The sequence below is a fragment of the Phodopus roborovskii genome, unplaced genomic scaffold, assembly GCF_943737965.1.
Source record: "Phodopus roborovskii unplaced genomic scaffold, PHOROB, whole genome shotgun sequence".
Taxonomy (NCBI): domain Eukaryota; kingdom Metazoa; phylum Chordata; class Mammalia; order Rodentia; family Cricetidae; genus Phodopus; species Phodopus roborovskii.
In genome coordinates this window covers 7,912,394-7,927,767 of record NW_026126571.1, presented here as the reverse complement: position 1 = coordinate 7,927,767, position 15,374 = coordinate 7,912,394, and the positions used below count along the sequence as shown (strand labels likewise).

General features: G+C 37.5%; 1 pseudogene; it reads right to left on the bottom strand.

Moving 5' to 3' along the window:
• Positions 1–1,499: 1,499 nt before the first annotated feature.
• On the bottom strand, positions 1,500–12,235 carry LOC127235824 (exportin-7-like; annotated as a pseudogene).
• Positions 12,236–15,374: the final 3,139 nt, after the last annotated feature.

The window sequence follows — 15,374 nt, the reverse complement described above, 5'->3', positions numbered from 1 at the left end:
CATGTCTTTGTTTAAGCTTCAGAGGGACATCATTTGCTGATCTGAAATGAGATTCTTGTGGTACTTATGTCCAACAATGAAATAAGTTAAACAGAGATATTGGGACATTAGGGAAAAAAGGCAAAATACACACAAACAGAGAAAAGATAAAAATAAATAGTCATAGAAGTGTGTGGGTAACAACAGAAAAGCCCAAATTTTTGAGAAACCAGGAAAATTAAACTTGAACTGAAAGTAATATCCCACTCATTTTGCCGGGTAATTGGTAGACAAACATATGGATAAACTCTATTTAATTTGGTTATCTGTTCTTGATTTAATTTTGGTAATCCACAAATTTGTCTGTTTCCTTTGCATTTTCGAATTTTGCGGAGTACAGATTTTCAAAGTATGACCTGAAAATTCTCTGGATTTCCTTGGTGTCTGTTGTTATGTCCCCCTTTCCATTTCTGATTTTGTTAATTTGCATGTTCTCTCTCTGCTTTTTGGTTAGTTTGGATAAAGTTTGTCTATCTTGTTGATTTTCTTGAAAACTCTTTGTTACATTGACTCTCTGTATTGTTTACCTAGCTTCTACTTTATTTATTTCAGCCCTTAAATTTATTATTTCCTGGCATCTACTCCTCCAGGGTGACTTTGCTTCTTTTTGTTCTAGTGCTTTCAGTTGTGCTGTTAATTCTCTAATATGACTATCCTCCATTTTCTTCATATGGGCACTTAGTGCAATGAACTTTCCTCTTAGCACTGTAGTAACTTCCTCCAGTTCATACATTCATGAGTGCACGGTACATACATAAATATCCACACACACATCCATACATCCTGCCTCAAGGTCTAGGGAAGACAAAGTTATGGCCACACACATCAAGCCTCTGGTGGACTCATGCAAGTTGCTCAACAAGAGAGCAAATGGCTCAATTCTCCATTGTCTCTCTGCAGACACCAAGAATCCTAAAACATAAACTCAACTTTTAACAACAAGAGGCATCTGTTTGAGGATAAGGAGAAGTAAAATGGGAGAAAGAACAGAGATAAGAACACCAGAAAGCTTTAGCTGGAGTTATCTGTCACTGCAGGAGGCTGGGGGACCCAGGACAGCATCCATGGATGAGGAGGTTGGTGCTCCTGCATGGCTCAGAGTTCCTAATAACAAGGGTTAATACAGCAACAGGAACGAATCATTGGGCACGGGGGTGGGAAAAGGGCATTAAGGAAAAATATACATTTGGAGTGTTTTTCCTTTTTTTTTTTTTTATTTATTTATTTGCCTCTCTACACTGTGTCACTAAATATGTCTCTGCACTTTCACACATCCTTGTCGAATAAAGCTTCAGGCCACCACAATACACATTTTCTTCACTCACCATACATGACCCTCACATCAGCACTGGTGCACAAGACTCTGTAAAAAGTTTTCAGTCACACTTTTTGTTTTTAAACTTGAGTCTATCTCCTCCCACCACCCTTCCCACCCAGTCTCCTGGGAACCAGCAGCACCCTGCCCATTAGTGAGTGCAAGCACACCCCCATGTTTCCTGGTGAAATAGCTAGTTGACCTTTGCCATTTCCCCCACACCTCTGGAGGAAGGAGCTGGGATCAGCCAGGCCCTCTTCCTTGCAATTGTTCAACCTCTGGACCAGACCAAAGGGACACCACTCTGTACAGGTAGAGTCCAAGAGCTGTCAGCTCATCATGTCATTGCTATTCACTCCATAAATGGAATTTTTCATTGAGTCCTTGACTTTTTGTCGGAATGCTGACAGATTCTGGGTGAACCGGTCTTTGTTTTTCATCAGAAGATTCCTCTCAGTGCCTTCCATCAAATTTTCAAAACACAGATGCATGGCCTACTGTTTTTCTGGTGGTTGGTTATTGACGATGCTGTTTCTTAGATCAGAAAAATACTTTTCATTAAGCAGTATCAAGCCAAGGAGGGGAAGAAACATAGACCACTGATTCCTACAGTCTTCAAAGATGAGATGGGTGTTCAGCACCATGGACAGCATCTGCTGAATCATAGCTGGATGCTCTTGCATGATATGCAGAAAGCAGTCACTCTCCAGGTTCAAGGGTATTGTCCTTTTCTTGGTGCTTCGAGACAGCTGTTTGAAGAGGTATGTCCAGGCAGGAACAGCGGCCTGTATATACCATGGTGTCAAGTGCAGTAAGTCCTTCAGAAATAGAAGAGAGGATGTACATGATGGCATGAGGTTCCAGGCTTGCAAAAAAGTTCATATGGTCCTGGGTCAGAACTTCCTGTAGTGAATAGTAAGACTGGCTGAGCTTGGTGTAATCCAGGAGGTCACTGTGAGGAATAGATAGGAGCAGTTGGATGAAAGTCTGTAGGTCATTTTCTAAGGCATCATCTCCATAGAGACAGAAGACTCCAAAATTGACATAACTCCCACTGAGAGCAGCTTTCAGCATGGAGAAGCAGATGGAGATGCCCTTGAGCTTCAAAGCATAGACCAGATCCTTTGGCACCTCTCCCAGTGTCAGGATTCGATTACCATACATTGTTATCATCTTGCTGGTTTCTTGGAAAAGTAAGATACCATTGGGAGATGAGACATCTCTCAGGATGATGTGCACAGATTCAAAACAGCATGTGATATAGGCTTTGGTGAACTCAGGAGTATATGTTTCCAGCATATGGGACTCTGTGGCTTTGACTTATGGCACAGAGGCGGCCAGCCGCTGCCACAGGCTCAGGAGATAGTGCACACTATTTGGGGCAAATTCCCAGTGCTATACGCTGGTCATTGTGAAGTTGGCTATCAATCGGATAACCTCAGGGTAGTTTTCCACTTTTACCAACTCTCCCAGTTGGTAGTTACTCTTTAATCGGGCCAGTAGTCTGGAGAACTCAAGGTAATTGTTTGGGTCTGATAAACTCTGTGGATTCCAGTATTCGTTTAACACCATCAACAAGATGAGAGAGAAATTTGGCCCTCTTGGCATTGTTAAATAGGGATCTCCAGACTGAAACAATCTGTACTAAGCACGACAATACCAAAGGTGAGAATGAGGGAGGGATGGAATGATACAGGTCAAAAACCAACTGTAGGATAGAAGAATCTGAGAACGCTGATCTCCTGCTGGGGATCTGTACTGTACACTGGTCATCTGAGGACTTATCAGTAGATGTGTCCATGAAATCAAAGTTCAGACAGTTATGGGTGAGTGTGAGCAGCTGCATTAGCAAGCCATGCTGAGTTTCATCATTCAAGTTCAGATTCTTTCCTGATGCCTGTTTTAGTAAATTGCAGGAAAGTGTGAAGATATCAAACAGTGACGAGTCTCAGAAAGAAGAGGCTATTTTTCTGTTTGGTTAAAGGATGGGTGGTGTCTGTTTGATTAATTTCTTTGGTGAGTTGAGATAAAATTGTGACGCCAATGATGCAGTACTCAACACTGTCCTGTAAAACCTTGTGACATCTGTGGTTGCGTTTCTGAAGACATAGTCATCCTTCTGACAGTCAAACCAGCCCAGCTTTGTGATTCTGGCATATAACTGGATGAGTGCTTGTGTCACAAAATTAGCCAACTTTGGCCGAGTGGCAAGATTGTTGAGCACATAGTTCCAGATATATATCGGCTGTTCCAATGGTAGTGGGTTGTTTGTTCGTGACACAAGCTTGGTAAGGCATGTAGCTGGTAGCAACTGAGAGTAGGATGAACTTCCCCTCTCGAGGAGCAGCTGGCACTTGCTCAGGCAATCAAGGCTGTTGGTGAATTCAGCCAAGGCTTTCTCTGCCTGCAGTTGAGTGGTTGTAACTGTTGTTTCATACAACTGTTTGCACAGATTCTCTAGTTGGGCAAGGCTCTGCGTTCTACACTCCGAAAAATAGCAGTGTTAGGGATATTAAAAGAGAAGATACTGAACTGCCAGAAAATGGGCTACCTGGAGGACCTGCACATGATCCACCATTTTGCTCCATTCACGCTCCTCTCAGCCACCCCCTAACCCCCCTCAAGCACCTCTGCCAGGCCGCCACAGCCACAGCTGCTGTCGCTGTTGTGCCAGTAGTGTTTCCTTTATGAATGTTGGTGCCTTTGCATTTGGGGCATAGACGATCAGAACTGAGCCCTCATCATGATGAACTTCTCCTGTGATGAATATGGAATGACCTTCTTCATCTCTTTTGATTGATTTTGGCTTGAAGTCTAACTTGTTAGCTATACCTGCTTGCTACTTGGGTCCATTTGATTGGAAGATCTTTTCCCAACTCTTTACCCTGAGGTAATATCTGTCTTTGAAGCTTAGATGCATTTCTTGTATGCAGCAGATTGATGGATTCTGTCTTCGTATCCATTTTGTAAGCCTGTGTCTTTTTATAGGCGAGTTAAGACCATTAATGTTGAGGGACAATAAGGACCATTGATTGTTAATTCTTTTTTGTTTTAGATTTCTTGGTGGTGGTAGTATAGTGAGTATATTTGCTCTGCTGTTTCTTTTGGGTTCTGCTAAAGTGGGATTATCTATTGCCTATGTCTTTGTGAGTGTAGTTAACTTCCTTGGGTTGAAGTTTTCTTTCCAGGACTTTCTGTAGGGTTGGGTTTGTGGACATGTATTATGAATAACAATCCAGAAATCAGATCCCAGTCAAATCATGAGGTCATCAGTCATGGTCAACAATGCAGATCTAGAGAAGGTACTAAGTCTCCCTCTTCCTCAGTGGCACTCTGAAGTGAGTGGTCCCAGGCTGTCTGTTCCATAAAAGAACATATAAGTAGCTCCAGGTAAATGTTGCCCACTATTTAGAACATAACATGGAAAGTTCAAAGGCTATCTATTTGTACTAAATATGATATATGCCATAATACTATTCTTATAAGTAAAGTGGCTACTACAATTTGCTGATCTGTTCAGTAATATGTATTACTGAATGGATGACACTGAAGATAGAGAATTTGAAAAAGACCTTTTGACACCCACATTAAGTGTGCTTTAATCTCTATAACAATTGTCAATATGAAGAAATTATCCTGAAAGCAAATATGAGATAGATGGAGTTATATAGATCATCTCTGCTAAACATTTATGTTCAGAAAAGCTACCTAGAAAATTAAGTAGTAGAATACCAATCCCATCTTTCAATATGAACCTCTCATGGTACTTTAGGAATGACACTCTATTAAAGAGCACCACAGGGAGAAGACAAAAATGTCAGCTAATAATGCATTAATATTGGAGTGCTACAAAAATTTATATGAATGCCAAGTTTTGTTTATATGCCAGATCTCCAAAAAAGAACATTTCAAAAATAAAACTCCATTAGGTAGAATGTTTGGGCAACCAACATTGTTTTCTCCAGAAATAGTTAAAGAAAAATTGGAAATAAATTGAGTCAGTTACCATCCAAGTCTTGCTAAAGCAAAAGACACGTGGTAATGAAATAAAGAATCATGCAGCAGTTTCTTGATTCTGGTTACATTCTTTCTCATCTTCAGCAGGTCTTGTGTCCTGGGCTTTCCAAAGTCAGTGGCAATGCTTGAGGGAATGAGTGAACTTCAAACCTCTAAACCTTTGTTTAAAGAAGTAAAAAATGAGTAAAACAAACATAAAATGTTTGTAGTAGTAAGCTTTCAAATAAGATGTTTTTCTTCATATGTTTTGATGTCTAAATTTTATTTGAATAGGGTTTAGGAAGGTGGCTCAGCCATTTAAGTACTTACTTTATAAGCACAAGTACCTAAGTTTCCCTAGGCAATTGTATTTCATACTAGTACTGGGTAGGTGGAAATATATTGATCAGTTAGCCTATTCTACTTGGTGTGGCCAGGCCAGTGAGAGATCCTATTTATAAGATATATTTTTATTTAACTGTCTTTGGTAGTTAGAGGTGTCAAATCCCATGGTACTGGTTACAGGTAGTCACAAGCCACCTGACATGGGTAGCAGAAATTGAATGAGGGTCCTCTGCAAGAGAAATGACCACTCTTAGTGGTAAGTGATCTCCCCAGCCCTAAGGCCATGTTAGAGGGAAAGAAGGAAAGAAAGAAAGGATGGATGGAAAAAAGGAAGGAAGGAAGGATGGAAGGAAGGAAGGAAAGAGTGATTTGATTTGATAGTGGATGCACCTGAGGAATAATAATGACAGCAGAGGTGTCTATATAAGGAAATAACTGATTATCATTCACATCAAATTTCAGAGCCAGGAATGAGGTGAGGCCAACCATTATCCTCTTAGGTATAGAGGTATAGAGGTGATGACCTCTTTGATTTCTTGGTGTACAATGACTACAAACTTGTCTCCAGTGAACACAGTTATAAGAAATATTCTGTAAATTACCTTGAAGAAATGTATATAAGGTATACATACAAAGAAATTTTTTGTTTTTCTTTAGATACTATCCCATATATATATATATATATATATATATATATATAGAGAGAGAGAGAGAGAGAGAGAGAGAGACACACACATATATATATTATATATCAAAAGAGAAAGAGAGTCTTATCCGCTGTGTTGGTATATATATGAAATGCCAACATGTGTAGGCTAAGGCAGCACAATTACACTAGCCTTTTGACCATGGTAACATAAACAATTAGTTCAAGTACAGCCTTGGATACATAGCAAACAAACCTTTCTCAGAAAAATAAATAATGGAATGAATTTGTATAATAATGGTAATTTGAAATAACTTTGATAACAAGTGCCTTGGATAATAAAATTCTATGTGAATTATTTAATTTTAATTAATTTAAATTTAAAATGTGGTATTAGGTTCAATTATTGAAAAGCTTTTAAGCATCTTAGAAATGATTTGGGAATCTAAGTAAATATTTGTAATTTTATATTGAATGAAATATAAATATTGGGTCAAGTATTTCCAATTAAAGTTTAGCCTCTGGCTTCATATCTCATCCAAGTTAAATATCTCATGATTAATACACATGCTTATTATATGTCATATAATAGTATTTCAGATCCATTAAATTAAATGTTAACTTATAATCAAGTGGTCTGTGTGTTTTTTGCTTTTTGTTGTATCTGTTAGTAAATTTTAACCTATTCATATAGTTCGCATAGTATTTCTAGTGGAAAATTCTACCCTGAGTACATTCCAATTTAAAACCAGGGTATATCTGTTTCCTTTTTTATTCCTTATATTTTTATACTTTTATTTTTGTCCATGACTTAAGATAATCCTTATCTTTTTCAAGTACTTTTATTTTCAGTAAATCTCATGATTTTCCAATGGTTGACTGAAACTGCCAAATAATTTACTCTTAACAATTCAGGGAAGATATCAGGAATACTTTCTGTTAAACTATAAACCTTATATTCTGAGGAATGGTTTTACTGTCCAGCTGCAAGAGCAGGAAAGTGGTGATGCAAATATTTGGGTTTCTCTCTATTCACTATTTTCCTCCTAATGGAAGTAGACTTGTCTCCCTATCTTAGTTAATTTTCTATTGCTTTGATGAGACAAATTGAGCAATGCAACTTGTAAGAGAAAGCTTTATTTGGGAGCTGGTTTATAGTTTCAGAGAGCTATTCCTTGACTGTAATAATAGGAAACATGGCAGCAAACATGCCCATCGTGATTTCAGCGCAGTGACTAAGAGCTTATGTCTTGAGACAATCACCATGCAGGGAGAGCTGTCTTTGAATGGTATGGGCTTTAAAAATCTCAAAGCCTACTTCCAGAAACAAATCTTCTCTTACAAGGCCACACCTCCTTATATTTCCCAAAACTTCCTACCATCTGAGAACAGATATTCAAAGACATGAACCAATGGGCATGTCCTCACTCAAACCACCACACTCCTTTGGAGATACATTCCTTCCACAGGCTCTTTCTCAGGAAAGACAGACTATAGCACTATGTTTTAGCAGTGGCTTAAAGTCCAGAATTTCAAGTGTGTACTCCAGAGTTTGGTGATATGATTTTATAGTGTTTTTTGTTTGTTTGGGTTTTTTGTTTTTGTTTTTGCTTTGGGATGCTTACATATTTTTTCTTTATCATAAGCAGCTCAACCTTACCCTGATTCTTTCCCAACGATGTTTTGAACTAGAAATACAGTGTTTATAAAATGAAAGATGAACTCTAACAAGTTTGCACAAGAAATGAAGGCAGGGTCACCTCTCAGGCATCGACTTATTACATGGCACGAGGTCCCTGAGACACTCTTCATGAGTAAGCAAAACCCCATTATTGAAATTTTTCTATAGCTCTAAAATATACGCATTGTAATAGATTCTCGGTTTACAAATCAAATGTGGCCACAGACCATATAATCTCTCATTTTATTCCAAGTTTCATCAATAAAGCAAAACCAGATATAATTAGTTACCTCAGAGACTTTGGGAATAAAATATATTTCATTTTATGGCTGATACAAACTTGTTTAAGAATTTGGCTAATAATGTCTGATCTTACATTCCCTTTCCTGGATTCACCATCCTCATAAAGCTTTCTAACTGGTGATGGCAGAGTATACTATTTAAACAGAAAATGTATCCCCGCCAGTTTTCCAGCCTTTCATGAACTAAAAATAGTATCTCAAACATCACATTGCAATTAGGATACTAAATGAGGTATATCCCATCCCCCTTTACATCAAGGTCATCTGTTTTGCATGCCAAACTGCAAGAAAGTAGCTAAGCACACATCCTTACCTCTATGTTTCATCTCAGTTTCCTTCGTCTGCAACACCCTCTTATTTCCCAAGTATGTGCAACTGTTTTATCAGGATGATCTAGAATAAATTGCACCTAAGAAATAATTTTTCTCCAAACAAATGAACAAAACAAACTAATCTGAAGCTGAGTCACATTCATCTCAGATAAGCTGATTGATATACTAGAATTCCACAAATCCAAGAGACCAAGAGAAAACACTATAAATGATGACATCTAACACAGTATATGTTTCAGCTTCTTGTTTCTTTTCTACTCCTTTCAATTCCAAATGGCCCACTAGGGTATCAACAACTTCTGAGGCTTAGGATGAAATAAGGAACAAGAACTGTTAACTTCCTTGGCCTTTCTGTGATCCAATTACAAGGATCTTGGTCTGGCTGATCTAACAGAATTAATACCCGCTGTTTCAAAGAAAAAATATTGGGGGAATCTACTATGTACAGAATGAAGAGAGAAAACACTGGCACAAATACTAAATATGCCATTTTACACCTCATTAATAATTATTTTTATGTATGTATGTACGTGTATGTGTGTGCTCTTATTTAACAGTCAAAAGTTCCTGTTTGATGAATGCCTGTGCTACTGTTTTATTTCTGTGAAAAAAACCTCTTGACCAAGGAGATATAAAAGAAAGTAGTTTCGTTGGAGGCTTGATTACAATTTCAGAAAGTGAGTCCATGATCAATATGACGGAGAGCATGGCAACAGGCAGTCAAGCATAGGGCTGGAGCAGTAGTTGAGAACTTACATGTTGAGACAGTAACCACAAGGCACAGAGTGAGACAGCTAACTGAGAACGGCATGGGCTTTTAATGCCTTGAAGCCCTCCCCCAGTACAAACCAACTCCAACACATGCACGCTTGAAATCCTTCCTAAATACTTCCACCAACCAGCAAACAGGCACTTAAGTAAATTAGCCCATGGGGGAACATTCTCATTCAAGCCAAAACATCTCTTCTCTCATCTTAGATCTGTTCACTACAACCTTGGAATGCACAGACAATACCGTTTCATACTTGCAAGCAATTGTATTCATTGCTGCAGAATTGCATTTAATAAATAATATTATAATGAAAAATAATTACTATATGTCCAGAAATGGGCAAAGTCCACTGGTTTTTTGTTTGTTTGTTTGTTTGTTTTGTTTTTTTTTTTTTGTTTTTGGGGTTTGTTTGTTTTGTTTTTGTTTTTGTTTTTTTGATTTTCCAAATAACACACTCAGAAATTCAAACTTCATTTGTAGGCATGCAAAACAAATTTCAAGGAGCTTCAGTTTCTTACATTTAGTCAAGGAACCAACTGGCAGTCAATTATCAATCTGATAATCTCTTCTGTGATTAATTTATATGGTAGAATCATTCTACCACTGAGGGATATAACTTTGTGTCTGTGCCAGTATTAGATGTAGAAAATGACTCATTCACAGCAATTAGAAAACTGAAACAGAACTCACCACTCACTTTTATAAGCATTAAGCGTTATGTATGCATTAATTCACTCAGTCTTCACAACAGCTTCATGGGGCAGCTTCTTTTACTGTTTTTGTAACAGGAAAGTCAGGAACTGACAGTGAATCTCAACCAAGATCTGGAACATTATTAAACAGAGAAAAGGTTCATTTAGTTGAACTTTTATTTGTATGTATATGCATGCATGCATGGGTCCTTGTGTGAGAGTATGCAGGTATGTGCACATGGTATGCAGCTGAAAAAGAGTATTAACTGGAGCTAGAGTAGTAAGTGTTCTTCAGCTATTTTTCATAAGTGCTGGGAACAAAACTCAGGTTCTCTGCAAAATGGTAGAGCTCCCTCTAGTCCTAACAAGAAAACTCTTTGGAGCTATCTCTACAGCCCCAAGAGGGGAGATGTTTTCATACAGGAAGTGTTTAAATATATCAGAGAACATAATAGAGTATAGATCAACAGAAGTGGTTGGTGAAGAGGGCTAGAGTACATGTTATACCAGACAGTGTTTTTACAATAAACATACTTCAATAAAACCAAAACAATAACTAATAAAAGCAAAGTATATAATTAAAAGAGTTCATAAAAACATGGAAAGCTCTATTAGCAACTCAGCAAGCTGACAAAGAAATATCAGTTCAAGGCATGTGAAGAACACAGAGTTAGATCAAGGCCAGCTTGAGAAAGTTAGTGGTACTCTATCTATCTCAAATAAAAAGTGAATGTTCGATGAAACTGAATGGCAGCGAACTTGCCTAGATGTGTGATGTGAGGCCCTCTGGTCAATCCACAGCAATGAAAAATTTATTAATTGATTAATCAAATAGAGGTTATGTGTATCCTATCTGAAATCATGTCTGCAAGTTTATTAGTGCATCACCATAATATCAAAGATTTAATACACTTCTCTCGTATCCTTTACTGTCACATTAGAAGCTGATATTCCAGTGGAAGAGGGTGATCTTAGTGATTGGGTCTCATCAAAGCTCAGAATATTTCTGAGGACATTAATGGATGTCAAATCATGGGGCAAGCCACATTAGAGCACTTTTTCTCACTGCTGAAACAAACAAATAAATGTGTAGTCTTCATCAGAAATCCCCATCATATCAGAATGTTGTAGTCCAGCTATTTCTCTGTGTAACATTTTATCCATTAATCTAAGTTTCCCACCACCCTCCTCACAAAGTTTACACTCATGAGATTCATGTACCTATAATTCTAGCCTCAGTCTTCATGAAGTTGACTTTTTTTTTAGGACTGTGCTTATGATCGAGATTCTGTAGTACCAGCTTTCCCCCACCCTGACTTATTGCAATTAATTTTTCATTCCATAAGCCCATCCATTTGGTTCTAAAGATCAGGCCCCCATTGGGTCTACTTGCCACATTCTCTCTCTCTCTCTCTCTCTCTCTCTCTCTCTCTCTCTCTCTCTCTCTCTCTCTTTGTTCCAGCCCTACGGATCAATGAGGCTTATTCACTCAGCTGTTGTTGATACAAGATCATCAACATTCAGGTAAAGAAATGTAGATAATAACCTTGCAAATTACACGATTCTTATGGTTCCAAAATGAACTTAAACTAAAAAGAAAGAATTCTCCCAGGAACAATTGTTCCTTTTAGTTTCTCGTAATCATTTTAATGGATCAGACTCTCAACAACTGAAATCATGGACATTATCCTAATGCCTCCATTGTTAACTTGATGGGAGATTTCCCATCTCAATCACATACATTTGAACTACCTAAGATACTGATTGACCTCCACTCCACCAGTTTTTAAAGCTCGCTAATGAAAGTAAATTTCTCTAGCCTTGGAAAGATGCCTCAGCTCAGCAGATAAGAGCACTTACTGTTTTTCAGTGGGATCTTTTGGTTCTTAGCACACAAGCTGGGCAAATTACAGTTGCCTGCAACCTGTACCTCCAGCCGCAGGAACTTCAGCATATACTTCTGGCATGTGTAGGCACTCACACAAATGTCACAAACACACATCACACATACCCATAAACATACATGTCAAACACCACACATCCATCACAAGTCACATGCACATACTCTCACACAAATCACATGCACCACATACACTAAGATGTCACATACCTCATGTATAGCACACACAACATACACACCACATCTATGCACACACTTCACACTTAGCTAATGTACACATAAAATAAATATTTTGGTGTGTTTATTTGTTCTTAGTGTTTTGTTTTTTGAGGTAGGGCTTCTCTTTGTAGCCCTGGCCATCATGAAACTGAAACTTTAGCAGATTTGCTTGCCTTTACCTCTCATGTGCAGAAATTAACAGTGGCCACTATTTCCTAGCTAAAAAAAAATCTTAAATGTGAAATAAAATGCCTTGCTCAATCTATATCCAATCACTATGTCTTAAAAATACATGACAACAGTTTAATTTATAGATACTTGTGCATTTTTCCAAAATGGGGTTCATTGATTATATTTTCTGTTTAATAAACTCAGAAAATGAGGAAAATGAAAGGAGATTGAACATTTTCTCTGTTGCTATAATTTTAAGCAAAGAATTTATTTTTCAAAATGAAATTGAACTTTTTACCTTATTAATGATTGATCAGTGTCCTTGGGCAATACTATCATTAGATTATTTTTACACTCTTTTCTTTGGGTTCTGAATTTTTATAGAGTTTTAAAAGTCACTCACACAGTAAGTAAATTGTAGCTTTTTTATTATATGTGACATTCTTTTACCAGTATAGAATTACCTGTGTTTTTAAGCATACATCTTTTTGTTTTTGTTTATGAGTATGTGCTGGCATATATGTATGTGCACTACATATATACAGAGCTCTGGAAGACTCAAGAGAGAGTCATGTCCTCTAGAACTTCAGTTATGATTGTCTGTGCAAGGCCATATAGTTTTTAGCTACTGAAGTGTGGTTCCCTGACAGAACAGCAAATGTTCAAAAGTACTGACCCTTCTCTTCATTGCCAATATTCTCTATTTTCAATATTTAAGCTGTTTTCTTATAATAAAAATTATACAACTTATTCCAAGAAAATGTGACATGGAGTAGAAATTTACACACCAAAATCTTATCTCTTCATCTGGTTACTCTATGTGCCTGTTTGCAACCATGGGGTGAGAACATTCATAGTCTTTTTGGAGAAATTAAGTAAGTAAAAATATTCAACCTCTTAGCAAGATATTTTGTATAAGTACCACACGCTAACCGATTGCGCCACTGGAGCTCCAAGCAAGATATTCTGTAATGGATAAATATTCACATAATATCATATATACTATAAAAGAAACCATGACAATAATGACAGTGCTGGTGATGTTACAGATGACCATTATGGCTATAGTAGTGACTGTGGTGACCGTGTTCTTTTTCAAAGTGCTTTGAATATTGAATCATGTGTGTAACATGAGTGTGTGTGTATGGATGCATGTTTATGTTGTACACATTGAGGTAGAGAACAATAGTCTACCACAGATGTTGTCCCTCAACAAAAATCCCCTTTTATTTTATTGTTGCTGAAGTGAGGTCTCTCATTGTCATGGAGCTCGTTGATTATAATAGACTTGATAGCCATGGAACCGTAGACATTTGCTTATGCCTGCCTCCTCAGGGCTGGGCTTACAAGCATGTGTCATCATAGCCAAAGTTCATATATGATTCTGAAGACGACTGAGATCTTCAGCTTCGGCAGCAAACACTACTAACTGACTTAATGCCCCAGGTACTTGAATATATTTTTGAAAATATAATTTGACAATGAAAACTCCTGACATCAGCATTTTTCTCTTGTTTTGTTTTCCCTGATATTTCATTTACTTGAGGAAGATTGTCATTTATATGTCATTGGAAATGTCAAGAACCATTATTACATTTTCATACTATTATTTTTTTTTTTTTCTGTGAAGGGAAGCAAACTCACTGAGAATCCAACAAGAGTTAGCAGACTGGGAATTAACTAGAGTTCTGCCTGTCATTTTGTGTGTGTGTGTGTGTAAATGTACCACATTTTCTCTGTCCATCCTTCAGTTGAGGGCCGTCTAGACTGCTTTCTGATTCTGGCTAGTACAAATAATGCTGCTATGAACATAGTTGAACAGATGTCCTAGTTGTATGAATATGTATCCTTTGGGTATATGCCTAAGAGTGGAATTACTGGATCTTGAGGTAGAATGGTGCCAATTTTCTGAAGAAAACTGTGTGTGTGTGTGTGTGTGTGTGTGTGTGTGTGTGTGTGTGTGTGTGTGTAAAACGGAATTGTCATGACTTTCAAAGCAAGAATTGATGAATTAGGATGTGTGCAAAACTTTTCTTGGAAATTATAAAATATTTAATAAATGAAAAAATAGAGACAATTTGGTATGTGGGTTATCTGTTTTTAAGTAAAAATTTAATAGATACATCTGGCAAAAATCAATTCTTGCACTTATTCAAAGTGAAGGAGAGGTGGATCCTTTAGTGTACTTTAAATTCCCTTCCTCTTAGCAATGTGTGTATGTAACTTCAGTACATTATAAATATTTCATATATTGTTAGCTGACTGTTTTGAGCCAAACATTCCTGTGTAGCCTCAGTTTTGTGAGCAATCCACTACTATATGATCACCTTCCTTCCTGCCACTTTATGACATAACCACCCAGGAGAGTGAAGTGTACATTAGCACACTTCAGATTATTCTGTACCGAAGAGGGTTATCCGAATTAAACTGAAAGTCAATGAGAACTAACTGAAGTTGGCACACATATGTAGTGCGGCTTTAACGATGTATTTAAGTGAACACAAATTCTTTTTGCGGTGGGAAATTTAACTTTTACCTTGCTATATTGTGGCATTTCAAAGGAAAGTGGCCCCTGCCTCCTCATGAAGAGTGGCATTGTTTGAGAGGATTGAAACTGCTGTCCTTTCTTGGCTAGTCTACTGCGTATTTGCACATAAAGGAATTCTCCTATGCAATTTTAAGCCACAGAAATTATAACTGTGATGATTTTAGCATGTAGAGATAGTATAAAATTTCACACAAACATAATTATGAAATGTCTGGTATAGTACAATTCTATGTATGTATGTATGTGTGTATGAATGTATGTTTACAGGCACAGGCACACACACACACACACACACACACACACACACACACACACACACCAGAATACAAAAATACTTTACTCAGTCAAATATGCTAAAGGACCACTCATAAGTATCTCAGGAATATGGATTCTTCCATAAACAAATCCTGTCTACT